The 14,648-nt window shown below is 38.7% G+C and overlaps 1 pseudogene; it reads right to left on the reverse strand.

The window, feature by feature from the left end:
- LOC107727514 (rho GTPase-activating protein 21-like) overlaps nt 1-14,336 on the reverse strand; it is a 68,311-nt pseudogene extending 53,975 nt beyond the window's left edge.
- Nucleotides 14,337-14,648: the final 312 nt, after the last annotated feature.

The following is a 14,648-nucleotide window of genomic DNA, read 5'->3' on the forward strand; positions in this document are numbered from 1 at the left end:
TGAGCTGTTACTATATTTGGAACTATTTTCGTTTAAGAAATAGAGCAAAATTAGGCAGTACTTGTTTATTGAACTGTTGTATTAAATCAATATCACATTTGCAAACTCCTTTAATAATTATTAAAATCTGTCACTCTCCTTATCGCGATCTGTGGGCGCACAGAAAATTAGAGCGCGCGAGTGAGTTCTCAAGACTCAAAAGCACGTGCAAATGATAAGTTCCGTCATCTGTCATCGTGTTATAAGCGCAGAACCTGCTGGAATGAGTAGAATTATTATTAATAGCCGCAATCCCGCGCCGAAATTCAAGTTCTGCTCTGTGTTCTCTGCTAATAACCCGACTGTGAATGAAGCGGCATTATGTTGTCAGTGAGAAGCTGCAGCCCTGGCAGGTATGATTTTTGGTGTGCCGGTGTTCTGACAAATAATGCTACCTATCAGATTATGCTACCAACACTGTATTTATCCTACTGTAAGTGTAGGTTTAGAGTTGGGGTAGGTGTACATGTTAATAAAGCCTCACATCTTATTAATATCATGCTGGAAGCAAAATCTGATAGGTAGCACTTTTCGCTATCGAATTATGCTACCATCTGTTTTAATGGGAGGTAGCAAAATCTGACAGGGTAGCACAAATCGTCAGAACACCGGCGCGTGCATATAGGCGAACTAGGCAGCCGCCTAGGGCGGGAAAAAGGACAGAGATTTTAGTATATCTTTTGGGCATTTTTGGAATTATTGCACTCATATCAACAAGTTATCACCCCTTAGTTATTCTAACTCTAAATTAATTTAGCTTCATAGTAATGCCGCTCCCGCGCTGTGCCCCACCTGAGCGGCGTCAATATCACATGCAAACCACCCTCATGTACTTCCATAAATGTCATCAAAATGAATAAAACTATCCGGACATGAATGACTTTTGCTACTGGTGATGTCTGATGAGTTTTAAAGCCCGACACGCGCTTCTGAACGGTAAGATTATAGCCTACTGTGAGAGAAAACGTGGGGGAGACACAGGTGGATATATACATCCTCGTACATCCCAAAAAAACCCGGACCAAAACCGTATTTTGTTTTTTAGCCAGGTAGTCTAGATATTTAGTCTTTATCATTTATAACGCTACGAACAGTGTTTAATTGGTAAATTGCGAGGTCCCGGAATAAAGCGGTTGACGGATCCGGCAAGTGATCAGAGGATGGAGAGGTAATGGAGCATTCGCGCAATCATTTAGTGGACCCACTTAAGTGATTACCAGCTTGCATCAGTTGCTTTTATAGTATGCACATATACTCTAAAAATCATGGTTATTTTATTGCAACATTTTTTTTTGTGTTTGGGTAGTTTTTGTGTAACCCAGCTCCTGGGACAGGAGAGTCGCAACAACCCAGTGTTTGTAATGAGCGCAGATATTTTGCATTCTCTTCAGGTGAGAGTAGTTCTCAGTGCCGCCGACTTGCATTTCTTTGGTCAAATATAGGTTTGTGTATGTTTTATTTAATCTATAAAACAGTTTCTTTGCTGTAAATCATTTTATTTTATGCAAAGCATTTAATGGGAGGTAGCAAAATCTGACAGGGTAGCACAAATCGTCAGAACAACAACAATGCGCTACATGTTTCTTTTCCTTTCATTTTTTCCAACTGACGGAAATCCGTCGTAGCGACGGAAAACTTTCACCCCCGAGTAGTATTATGTATATCATACTGCATCACAGTAATATATTTCTGATTAGGGATATGCCGGTATCAAATTTTCATGTTGCGATTAATTGCTAATGCTTTTATTACGGTATACGGTATTATCACGATATTGAAATTAAGTATAAAACAAAAGTGCTGTCATAATACAGTATAACAGGTTTAATAACTTTTTTCTTATAACAAAAATAACTGAACATTTAGCAATAAAGCAATACAGAAAAATGTACAAAGTTAAAAGTTTTACACAGATTAAAGTGCAAAAGAACTATAAAGACCAATAGGTATCACTTTACAATAAGACCTCATTAGTTAACCTTAGTTAATGCATTAACATTCACAATGAGCAAAAGCTAATGTTAACTAATGAAGCCCTAATGTAAAGTGTGTGGCGGGGGAGGGCGTTTTCGTACGCGTTTGGCCAATCAATGTCTACTTACGTCACGATTAGTACCAGTTGTGCCGGTTAGACCCTGCTCCGGAGTAGGAGCTAATTTGGTTCTCGAAAAAGGCAGTCCGGTACTAAAATCGCACCCAGTTCCGGCGGTGCGAAAACGCCAAAAAGTGGGTAGTTCCACAATTAGTTCTGGTACTATGAAAAGGTTCCTGCGGTGCGAAAGGCCCTTATGTAAATGATATGAAGATAGTTTTACTCCAATGAAACTGTCAAATGCTCATGAAGTGACTCTCAGAGGGAGTCAGAGCAGTTCTGGAGATGTTGTTCATGTATTTATGTCCTCATGTAGCGAGACGACAGAAGCTGAAATGACCGCGAGCGTCGCACACTTTTTATGTGTAGAAAACAAAACCGCGCGTCTGTGCTATTTACATACACAGAGACACGCAGAACATGCTGGATTCATATTTAAATAATATTTTTGCGGCTTAATATTTACAGATACTAGTCCATATTGCGACTCTATTTAAGTGTACTGACCTACTTTTGATTAATTCATCCACACTTTGACAAATTCCGTGACATTCCGCATCATAAAGTAAATTCCATTTATATGACTGGATTCCGCGATTTCCGCATCGCAAAAATCATAGATATTATTGAGGTGTTTTGCAACTTCAGTGTAACGTTAGTGGATTGTGATTTATTGCAACTTAAGCAACGTCTGCTGCTGCCTTTGAGAGACAACTGGTGCGTGATCACTGAAGCAGCTCCAGTTAGCAAGCGCTTTCAGTGTAAGAGTGAATTCCACACTGGTTGGTCGGACTCGTGACTCCCAACAAATCAGATGGGCGGTGGGCGGAGATTGCTTTAGGCCACAGAGTGGTGAGTTCTGACAGGCTGCATCAGAGCCAAATAGCGCATTTCAAAGTTTTCGTCTTCAGTGTGATTGGGGTTGAATGCTTAGGGACATTTTGCTCTGTTTTGGAAATGGAATAAAATAAATTACATTGCCTATCTAGTGGTCGACCGATATTGGTTTTTTGACAGCCGATGCCGATATCTTGGAAAACAGGGTGGTCGATGGCCGATATAATTGTATTTATTTTAATTAATATTTACGAAATTTGAAATCATTTGAAAATTGATTAAAAAATTAATTTGTAAAATAAACATAATTATACTTTAGATGACAAAGTATTTTTTACAAATAAATAAATATTTAATAAAAATATAATTAAAAAGGAAGTAAGTACGTCAAAATAAAAGTCCCACCTCGAACGCATCGGCCAAACAGAAAATCTTATCGGCCGATGCCGATATTTGAAAAATGCCAAATATCGGCCGATATATCGGCCTTGGCTATATATCGGTCGACTACTATGCCTATCCTCTCAGGATACCTGGAATTAGTGTTACAAGTACCCTAGGCACATCGTTTTTTCCATTTTTGTAGCATAAACACCATTAAACCGATGCGAGCTTCGGATCTTCCAATGTTTCTCTATGGCGCTAAAACCTACAGATGTCCGAGTTTCGCTCCCCGTGCAACTGATACTCGACTACCATTGGCTCATCTGTGTTCAAGGGGAGGGGCTTACCGATAGGTCAATTGTGAATGAACTTGGACTTGGATGGACTCGGGTGGACTCGGACATTTTGGACGCAGAAATTTTTCGGAGAACAGACGAATCCATGTCATGTGTAATATAAAATAAAATTTAAAAAAATTAACAACAAAATTAATATGAAAAGACATTAATAAACGTCTCCCACTTAAACTCAATTGATTAAAAACTAGGACTCGGACACTGGACTCGGATCCAACACTGCTGGCAACAATTAAAAAGAAATACAATTTATAAACTTTAGTGACGATGCGACATTGCCTCGATTGTAGGGCTGTCAAAAAAAATTCAAATTTTGAATATTCGTTATGTATACATGTATACAATATACATGTTTAGAAAGCCATGTAAAATTAATGCAAGTTTCACTTTGAAAAAACATATCTTGAGACTTTATGGCGGGTTTTTTCCCCATCCCATTGCAACTCATGTTTTAATGAAAAATGTACTCTGTGTGATTGGCTTTCGGCGGTTTGTATTAAACTATGCATACATACATGATGCTGTTTTGTTTATAGTTGTTTAAGCTACTTAATTATAATTGGTTTATAAACATTATTTTAAACATTATGCACTTTTTTATCTTATGCTTTGAATAAACGTGCATTAGTAATATTTTGCTCGATGCGTCCTCTTGTGGCGTTAGGGAAGCCAAAAGCTTTTCTTCACCCTAACTGAAATTATGCATTTTAAATTTGAATATAATTTGAATTTTGATCATATTTAAGAACAAAATTCAAATTTTGTTTTTCAGCCATTTTTACAGCCCTACTTAATTGTGCAAGTGACTACTCATTTGTCGACTGTGCAGCTCGCTTATAGCGCAGACGCAATGTGATTTGCCAATTTGAAAGGGAAAGAGAAAGCGTGCGGTGATTCACACTCAATTTCAAATTACTTTCTAAGTTATTTGATGATGAAATATGAATTGTACCTCACCTTCAGCATTATAATTATTTTACTTGTGCCGGACAGAGACTGAGATGGCGCCGCTACATGTCGTGCCAAACCTCTCATGGCAGGTGCATCATCAGCTTGAGAACGTTTTATGAGATCGCCCTTTATAGAGACCACGATCAAACTTCCCAAAGTGATTATCAACTGATAGCGATCGGTAGCCGATCAATCGGAGCACCCCTAACTTCCAGGATAAAAATTTATAATTTACTCACCCCCATGTCATCCAAGATGTTCATGTCTTTCTTTCTTCAGTCACAAAGAAATTACGTTTTTTTGAGGAAAACATTCCAGGATTTTTGTCCATATATGGACTTCAATGGTGGCCAACGATTTGAAAGTTCAAAATGCAGTTTCAATGCAGCTTCAAAGGGCTCTAAACAATCCCAGCCGAGGAATAAGGGTCTTATCTAGCGAAACGATCAGTCATTTTCTGAAAAATTTTTAATTATATTTGTTCACTTTTTAACCACAAATGCTTGGCTTGCTCTCTGCGATGCGCAACGCATTAACAAATTCCATGCAAATCAATGTATTTATGTAATTAATGATGATTACATCTATTACATTGGCGCATCTTAGATAAATACATACATTGATGCACAGCAGTAGTATAAAATGCCAGTTATGTCAAACCACATTGTACAGACACACCTTGTGACAAAAGCTAAGCACCAATACTGCTCATATCTGTGATACTCTCCGTACACATCATCCTTTTGTTCTGGATGAGTGAGGAGCAGCAGTTCTTTCAGGGTATGCAATAAGCCTGTAAATAATTTATGATGAGCGCAGATGCACCTGGACAATGTGTTGCGCTCCTGGAGGTGTGTGGAGGCTGGTTGGGCTCACATCAGAAAGCTGAAGTGTTCCCTTATTAGAAAGCAACAGCTAGATAAGCTATAAAATCCACAGGCTTATTCTCCAGGCTCCTGTCCTTCCAGAAATTTAGCATTATAGTCATGTCATGATAGCAGCGTGTTCAACTGGACACGTTGCACAAAAGGTGCATCCAGAGGACAAGCATGACTACAAGCAGCACCTATGGGCTTGAAACAAGAGACTGGGTGACATCAGCAATGACAACCACTCAGAAAACTCAAACCAGGATGTCTGACATGCTCACAACTGTTTATCGTAGTAAAATATAGTAATAGTATACTTTTTACACGGTATACTTTTCCTATAATGTATTTTCTGTCATTACATGTGTCAGTGATTATTCTTCCTAAATGAATAAACTCTAAATCAGTGGTTCTCAACCCGCGGCCCGCGGGCCGCATGTGGCCCGTCACGAATTCAAATGCGGCCCACCGTGCTGAACACAATTTTAAAAAATACTTTCAGTTTTACAATTCATTTTAGTTTTTACATTAATTTAAAAATTTACTAAATAAATATAAGCTATAGCCTAATGTTTTATGTAAAATAATTTTGTTTTTCATATATTATTTTCAGACATGAGCAGTAGGCTACTCACATACGACCAACGACCAAGTGTCCAGCGGCAGACAGTGAGCATATGTTTGATCAATTTAGCCTTCTCAAATCATGAACCAAGCATGTCTGGCATGCTGTTGTTTTAAGCCACGAAGCAGTAGCTGGAACCAATTTGTCTTTCACTATTGAATTGAGAATCTATTTTGCCTGCTGGCCGAGGAGTTAAAGGGTTAGTTCACCCAAAAATGAAAATTCTGTCATTAATTACTCACCCACTGTCCAAAGTGAAGCAGTAGAGACAAAAATGTGGAATGAAGTCGTTATTTTTGTTTTCTTAGCGCAAAAAAGTATTCTCGTAGCTTCGTAACTTTACAGTTGAACCACTGATGTCACACTGACTACTTTGTCGATCATCTTGGTACTTTTCTAGACCTTGAACGTGGTAGTTACTTTACTGTCTATGGGAGGGTCAGAGAGCCCTCAGATTTCATCAAAAATATCTTAAATTGTGTTCCGAAGACAAACGAAGGTCTTACAGGTTTGACAGAATTTTCTAGTCCTGCAGACGAAAATTTTGGAACAACATGAGGCTGAGTAAACGAGGACACAATTTTCATTTGGGTTAGCTAACTCTTTAATCCAGTTTATGCTTAAATCAATTTTAAAGGGGTCATATGATGCGATTTCAATTTTTCATTTCTCTTGTCTATAAGTCTTACCAATTTAAACATTCAAGCATTTTAAACCATACATGCGCATGAAGAATTCAGTTCGGTGCTCGCGCGCACACGCTCAAAGGGCGCACATACAGAGTGGCGGCTTGACTTGTTATTTGAAGAAAAAATACAATATATTTTATTCGGGATAGTTAAATTCATTTTTGGGCTACCAAAATCTGAAGAATGCCTGCCCGAAGGGCTACCGGATCCACATCTAGGGGGTGGAGATGGTAGGTTTAGGAGTGGAGATGGGTGGGTTTAGGGATCAGGGGGTGGAGACGGGTAGGTTTAGGTATATGTAAGGTGGGAGGAGCTGGATCTGGATCCAACCTCGCCCCCTGGATCTTGTGTTCTGCAGTGAGGACCATTTCTTCTTTTTAGCAACATCATATGACCCCTTTAATCAATGAAACTTTTACACTAATAAACGCATTAAATTATTATTAGTTATTTATCCAACAGTGAAGTAGTAGGAGGAAGCATTAGTCAAGCCCTCCAGTGTCGTTTAATTCAATGAGGAAACTGTGGTCAACCAGAAAAATCAAGAAATGCCTGAAGCACCAAAACAGAATTTATAAACACATAAAAAATGAGTTAGAGACCAGCTCCGCCTCCACCCAACTCATTAATCTACTCAAAAATGCATTTCACAAGGAAATGATGTTAACATTCGACAACAACAGGATGATGCCTATTAAAATAGTTTTGTACGAGTAAGAGTAAATACTGAACCATCTACTCAAAATAACAAGAGAATTCTAGAAATGCAGAAAGACTCATTACTTTTTCACAAAAATGTATTCCTCATGTCCAGTACATTCTGAGTTGGGAAGAGATGGGGATTTCCAGAGTTCCAAAAACAAACATTCTGTCAACATTTACTCACCTTTTTGTTATTCCAAACCTGTATGACTTTCATTGTTCCATGGAACACAACAAGAGATGTTTTAATGAACCTCCTGGCTGAAGATTGTTTTCCATACAATAAAAACCATATCATGACCACAGAACCGGAGTTCCAAAACAACAGTCTAATTTACTGAAGCCTTGCCACATTTGTACGTGAAACAGACCGAGATTCACTGCAAACCACTTAAACCTCATCCACATATGCACATTTTCCAACTTAAAGACAACATACCAAAGCGCTTTTTTGTCTTTTTTAGAGTTTGACCATCCCCGGTCACAATATACTTTATTTGAAGAGTCTCCAAGCTGCTCTATTTTAAGTTTTTTTTTTTTATTATTCAAGTCAGTCATACAGGTTTGGAACAACATGAGGGTGAGTAAATGATGACAGAATATATTTGTCTGAACTATCCCCATTAAAATGCACAGTGCAAGAGTCACAATACTGTGATATTCCAAAGCTTGTGCAGCTCAATGCATAATGAGCAGGGGTGTGAATTGGCACTGGTTTCACGATTCAATTCGATTATGATTGTCAACGATTTGATTTCATGATTCATGATCACAATGCATCATGATTATATCAAATTTATTTTGTGCATTTTTATTAACTTATATAAGCAGGCTACTTTTTAAAACAATTATGTTCATTAATTAATTAATTAATATATAATTAATTAATTATTGTTAAGAATTGAAAGTAAATATAGCTTCAAAACATACAAGCAAATATAAAGTAATAAAGGGGGGAAAAGACAATTACAAGTGATAAACAAAAAGCACTTTCAGTATCTGGGAGGGCTTTAAGAAACAAAAGTTTACAGATAATCATAGTTATGGGTTTTTCTTTTTTCTCAGCATTATTGCCATTTGATAATTACTGATGAGATCATAGACGCTGGCAGCTTTAATAGACTGCATTCACTAGGGCTGTGACGGTCGCCGTGACAACCGCGTCACCGCGGTGGTTGTCTACTGCCACCGGCGGTAGTGCACGTGACGTCACGCACTCTATAACAAGCATACTACGAAGTTTTGTATACAAGTGTAATAACAGTAATAGTTGCAAATTATTTTATTTAGACTATAAGTCTATGGTAATTCACAAATTACCTCAAACGCCATACACAGCGTTTCCTTTAGATTGGCAGGTTTGTGCAATAATTCGTGGAGGGAAATTGCGCATAGTTTGGGCAATTGTTTTTTTACTGTCAAATGCCTGGCTGGTCAGGTTTGGTGAGGCTTTCTCCAAACTGGCCAAATACAAACGAGACAGCGATAAATGAAAGATGTTAACAAGAAATGTGGCAACGATTCCTATTTCAATGAGAGCGCGTGCAGATGAGGAGTTAATGCGCCACTTGCTTGGCGGCGGAACTGAACAGTGTCTACACCGGAGGCGACACCGCCGCGTCGCAACAGGTCGCAACTAGAGTCTGTCTAGTGTCTACACAGGACAACTGACCATGACATTGCATGCACGTAGTTTATTTAGCTCTTTGATATGAAAGGATACAGGCTACAGCGCACACCGGCGCCTTTGTGCGTGCAATTGAAGAGCACGCGCTGCGAGCTCCGGACCATATCCGTGCTCGCTTGACTCGCGCCTGATGCTGAAGTGAAGAGGAGCGCGCGTCTGAAACGTCTCCCGTTCTCAGTCGTTCTGCGACTGAATAAAAGCACTTGTCAAGAGAAAAAGTGACAGAAGCAGCAGTACGTCACAGCCCTAGCATTCACACTAATGCACAAATCTATTTCCACATATCAGATGTTTTGTCCTGTTCTGAAAACATAACTGACTGTGTTTACATCAGTTTCGTATCATAAAAGTAGATGCAAGAGCATTTAATCGCAGCCACGAGCTTCAGGACATACAAATACAAAACGCACGTGAAAGTCAGTCAGTACGTGAGTTTCGTCCATCTAATACATACTGCATTCCAAATGGCAAAAATGAAAGCATATCTAAAGTAAAAGACTAAAATAACAGCGAGTGGAAGCACTGTCAAGCAATGCGCACGTGTCTCACAGTGCATATTCTGTGCTATGAAGCCTGACGCGTTTGTCTCTAGCATGCACACGTGCCATAAAAATAGAGAGCATTTTTAATACTCGCATGACAAACGCGTATGCAAATGACGTCATAGGCTATAATCGATTATGGTCTATTACTGCATCGATGCAGAATCGTCCACGTCCGCATCGCGATGCATCGATTAATTTCGACACCCTTAATAATGAGCTTTAAAGGAGTCATATGATGCGATTTCAGTTTTTCCTTTCTCTTTGGAGTGTTACAAGCTCTTGGTGCATAAAGAAGATCTGTAAAGTTGCAACTGAAAATGAGTAATGGAGCACTGCAGGCCAAGCACAATGAGCTAACAATATTATTTACACTGAGGACTGTTAATATAAAATGAGTCACTTGTGTAACAAACTAAACAGGAAAAAAGTTACTATTCAAAAACCAGTGTTACCACAGAGTTCCACATTTTAGTCTTCTATCAACATAAGTTCAGCTGAGCCATGCAAAACAAGCACTAAGCTAAAAAACAGACTTAAATCTTCCCATTCACACATTAAATCTTTGGCTCATCTAATCAACATGCAGGCAACAGGTTTCCCTTCCTCATCACTCAGTATGAAACTCCTAATGAAGACAGACCTACCACTGGCAGAAGAGAGACATCCTGTCCCTTGACTCCATTTCAGCAGAAAAACAGAGACAGTGCTGAATATTAGATTAAAGGGGAGGGCTGATGTGAGCACAAATCGGCAGATGCTATAAATAGATGATCTTCAACCCGCCATGAACGTGGACAGGGGTTTATACAAAGGTGTTCATTCAGAAGGCCAGTGGAAAGATTCGGAAGGCTGAGCACAAAAATGTTGATTCATGGGAGTGAACTAATATCACAGCAGGACAGCGATACCCAACATAAATCACTAGCACTCGCTTACCTTTTTTTCCATTTAGCCCACTTCACTTTCTTTTTAAATGGGAAAACCCTGCTTATTTGAGCAATACAAACCGAAATGAAAAATGAAACCAAATCACTGAGCACATTCACGCCTGCAGGAAAAGATCCAGACCATGTCTGACTGCTCGAACTGAGAGCAAGAGAAAAGATGGTCAGTGTTACTACTTAACTTACCAAAAAAAAACAAAAAAAAACTAAACAAAGCTTACTATTCAAGGCCAAGTCGGCACAACCCACGCTGAAAGCCATAAGTTAATACCCAACTACACAGCAAAATAAATATTGCACATATTATTTGACAGAGTCAGCATTCAGATGGTCCCCACATTGACCATGTGTTTAAAGGAATAGGTTTCACACCAGCTGTTTGCGTTGTAGCTGCACTGCGATCTGACTGTGTGGTTCAGACTGTTTAGAAAAGCTTCCCCCACAGCTCGCGCAAAGATAAACGGATGCTCCATGCCTGCCAGGGAATTTCCTTCAAGAGCATCCAAAGAATTTCATTTCTTCTGCAGCACACACTTATGATTACAGATTACAGTCCTTCATGTTTCTCTTGAACTACAAAGGAATTTCAGACAGCAAATACACTCCAGGCTGTGAAAAAGTGTGGAAAAATTCAGTCTGGTTTCATGCAGAAATGCACATGCATCACATGGGTACTGTTTGCAGGACAACAACAGAGTTCATCAAGAGTCAAAACATTAACCAAAGTTAAAAACCTTCTAGACAAACACCAGTCTGGACTTACAAAAGACTTCTGATATGCAAACTCACCACATCAGAAAACAGGCTCAGCACACCTGACTATAAACAAAACCTCAGTGATATAACCATCAAACAAAGTAGCTACTGCAATGCATGGATAATACCACATAACAGAACTCTGAAAAAAAGATAATTTCTTCAATATGAGAGAAGAGGTAAGGCATTACTTTCACAGCTGGCATTCAGGAATAATGAGCAGATCTGGATGAGGAAGCAGCACAGCTTGTGCATTCCACACAGTCAGTGACAACAACAACAACAGGCCGCACAACAGCACAACTTCATTCAATCTTATGACCTGAACAACATGTTACTGCTAAGATTCTTCCAATTAAACTATGTTAGTCAGAACAGTGTTTCCCATTAATTCCACTTTGGCGGACAGTTTCATAATGAACCCGAAAATATATTTACACTTCTCATAATAACATAAAAGACCTATGTTGTGTTTTGTGCAGTTGCTTTGGCTATGAACTAAAATCAAAATATGTTTTTTTGCACTTGTCAAATCAAAAAGGCAGTGATTTAACTAGGTATATTGTCTGTTGCACTGCACGTTTCAAAGTGAATCAAGGCACTGTGTTCAGATGATTACAGAATTTCAAAATACTTCAAAATAGTAGCAATAATAATATAAAATCATTAGTACTGTTATTATTTTAATTATTACATTCAAATTGCTTGAATTGCTAAAAACACCAGTGTGAATGTGATGTATACTGACACACTATCACAATTAAAAAGAGCTTCAACTTTGAAGTCCAGGTACAAGTCATTGAATATTTACTCGGTTCAATTTGGGGGGGCTCTTCATTTTGCTCCCACAATGTGCATCAGATTGATGCCTTTAATTTTAAAACCGACAAAATTTTCCTGAACTCCCCTAGAAAGAACAAGGTCCATCACCAATAGTCTCACAAAAGGGAAACAGAAGTAGAAATTCATTGTCTGTTTACATCTAAAATCATCTCACTCCATACCTCATTTATGACAAAATTCTGATGAAAGACAGGGTGTGTTTCACTGATGTTAATGACCTTTTAATAGTGTTTTTCCTGTACTCACTATATGACTAAAGTGAAGTCACACTCACTACAGATAATGTACACAGTCGCTGATGTAGATGCACACAGTTCAAATCGAAGACAAACTGTCTATTAAATAAAAACATCTTCTGCGTAACACGGGTCCTCTAACAACTTTTATGCCTATGACACTCCAGTTTCATAAAGTTTTTCTCCTCCAAACCAGTGCTACACGCTCCAACATAAGTGTGAAATATGGCTCCAACAAAAAAAATAATGCCTTTCTGTATTTGTGACAAGTTCAGCAAAAGAGATCAGCTCATCTAAAATGGTGTGCTGAATTCAAACGTACATAATTTTCGATAAAAATAATCATTCCTGACTGGTTAGGAACATTAATGGATGGTAGATCATCTCATTCAGTCCACAATTGGTATTAGCCCTATGTTCACAGTGGCAGATCTGGGCTGGTAACCCAAAAGATCATGATGATCCAGGATCCATCACCATTGTGACCCTCCAGCAGGGATTTTCCTTCAATAAGCATCCAGTAGGATAAACCACGGGTCTCACCTCGTAGTGCGGAGATGCGCCAGCATAATTCAGCTCTTCCTCATCACCTGAATTCCTCCAATGTGTTGCCATCATTTCACCGCTGCAGCCCACATCTAGAGAAATCTCCTCAAATCAGCTCCAAGATCACACTTCAATATCCAACTGGATTTGGTTTTCCACGTGTTTGGGTAAAAGACCCTGGAGGATCAAAAAAAAAAAAAAAAATTTTAAATAAACTTGTAAAAACCTTCAGAAACATTTATTTACTAAAAAAAAAAATACAATTTGACATTATCATAATATAGCACTTTAATGTTTATATTTTTGACAACACCTTTTACTATAGTTTTTTTTAAGTGAAACATCAGTTTTAACCTTCAGAGCGAAATTACATTATATCTGTAATCAATTCACAGTTCTCTGCACACTTTAAGATATCTAAAGACGTTTTGACGCGATTTCCGATTTGTCTTGGTTTCTTTTTTTTGACAGGTGCCTTAAAGTAACCCCGTTTACCGTAGTAAGTTAACCAATAGACTTCGGCCAATAAAAACGCCTTAAAATCGCTTATTCCAGCAAAACGTGAGTCTTTCCCGTGTGCCACATGGTTACATGCGCCTCACATTTTCTTCATTCAAATCTCAGAGGTATCAAACTGTGAGGTTTCACGCACACGAGCTAATTAAACAAGTTTAATCTTGTTAAAATAAAATGATAACCCTGGACAGAGAGTCTAATCGGATTGTAAGCGGAGAGGTTTGATGTGGTGTGGTCAGACTCAACTGGTGTGTGAGCGGCTAACAGCGTTGGAAACTTTCTGCTGTAAATTAATGTCGTGTAACGTACTCAAACACAACCGACTCTATTTATATACACTTTAAAAGTGTCGAACTTCATTTTAACGAGCGAACACATGAAGTCCGTCGCGTGTTGGGCGAAGTTTGAGTGTTTTGAGGGATATGCAAAACCTTGGGCTCTGGTTAGCATGAGTAGCTAGCAAAACAAAGTAAAGGCTAACTGGTATTGTAATGGCTAGCCAGCACCTACCTGTTGGGAATAAAGCGCTGATGTAACGCCGTAAACGCCCATTGCGCACCAAAAAACTCATTAATTCGTCAGAACTGTCAAAGCGACAGGATAGGTCCGTGTCTTGTCCTGAATCCGAGGGTTTTTGGTGGATTAAAAACTGTACGAAAGTTTTCCTATTCCCCGGTCCAACTCGACGCACACACGCGCGCGGCACTAGTTGGATGGGGCTCGAGCGCACTCGGAATCCTTGGAAACGCCACCCTTCTCTAGCTGAGGGAGCCCACATCCAATCAGATTCTTCCTAACACTTCACGTTTAAATTTCAGCCAATCATTTGCGTTGTTACGAATTCTATTTTCTTTAAACAATCTGTTATCTCTATCAAGTCACTTAAAAAAATCTACAATTTTCTTTTTATTTCTCACACCTCAGTTTTTTTTTCTTGACACATCTAGCGTTTTTATGAACAATACTGTTTTATATTTTTTAAGTGCTGATGTACAACAAAATAGGGACTTTTTTTAAATGTAACCAATGTT

Source organism: Sinocyclocheilus rhinocerous, unplaced genomic scaffold, assembly GCF_001515625.1.
Source record: "Sinocyclocheilus rhinocerous isolate Xijiao unplaced genomic scaffold, SAMN03320098_v1.1 scaffold306, whole genome shotgun sequence".
NCBI classification, from domain to species: domain Eukaryota; kingdom Metazoa; phylum Chordata; class Actinopteri; order Cypriniformes; family Cyprinidae; genus Sinocyclocheilus; species Sinocyclocheilus rhinocerous.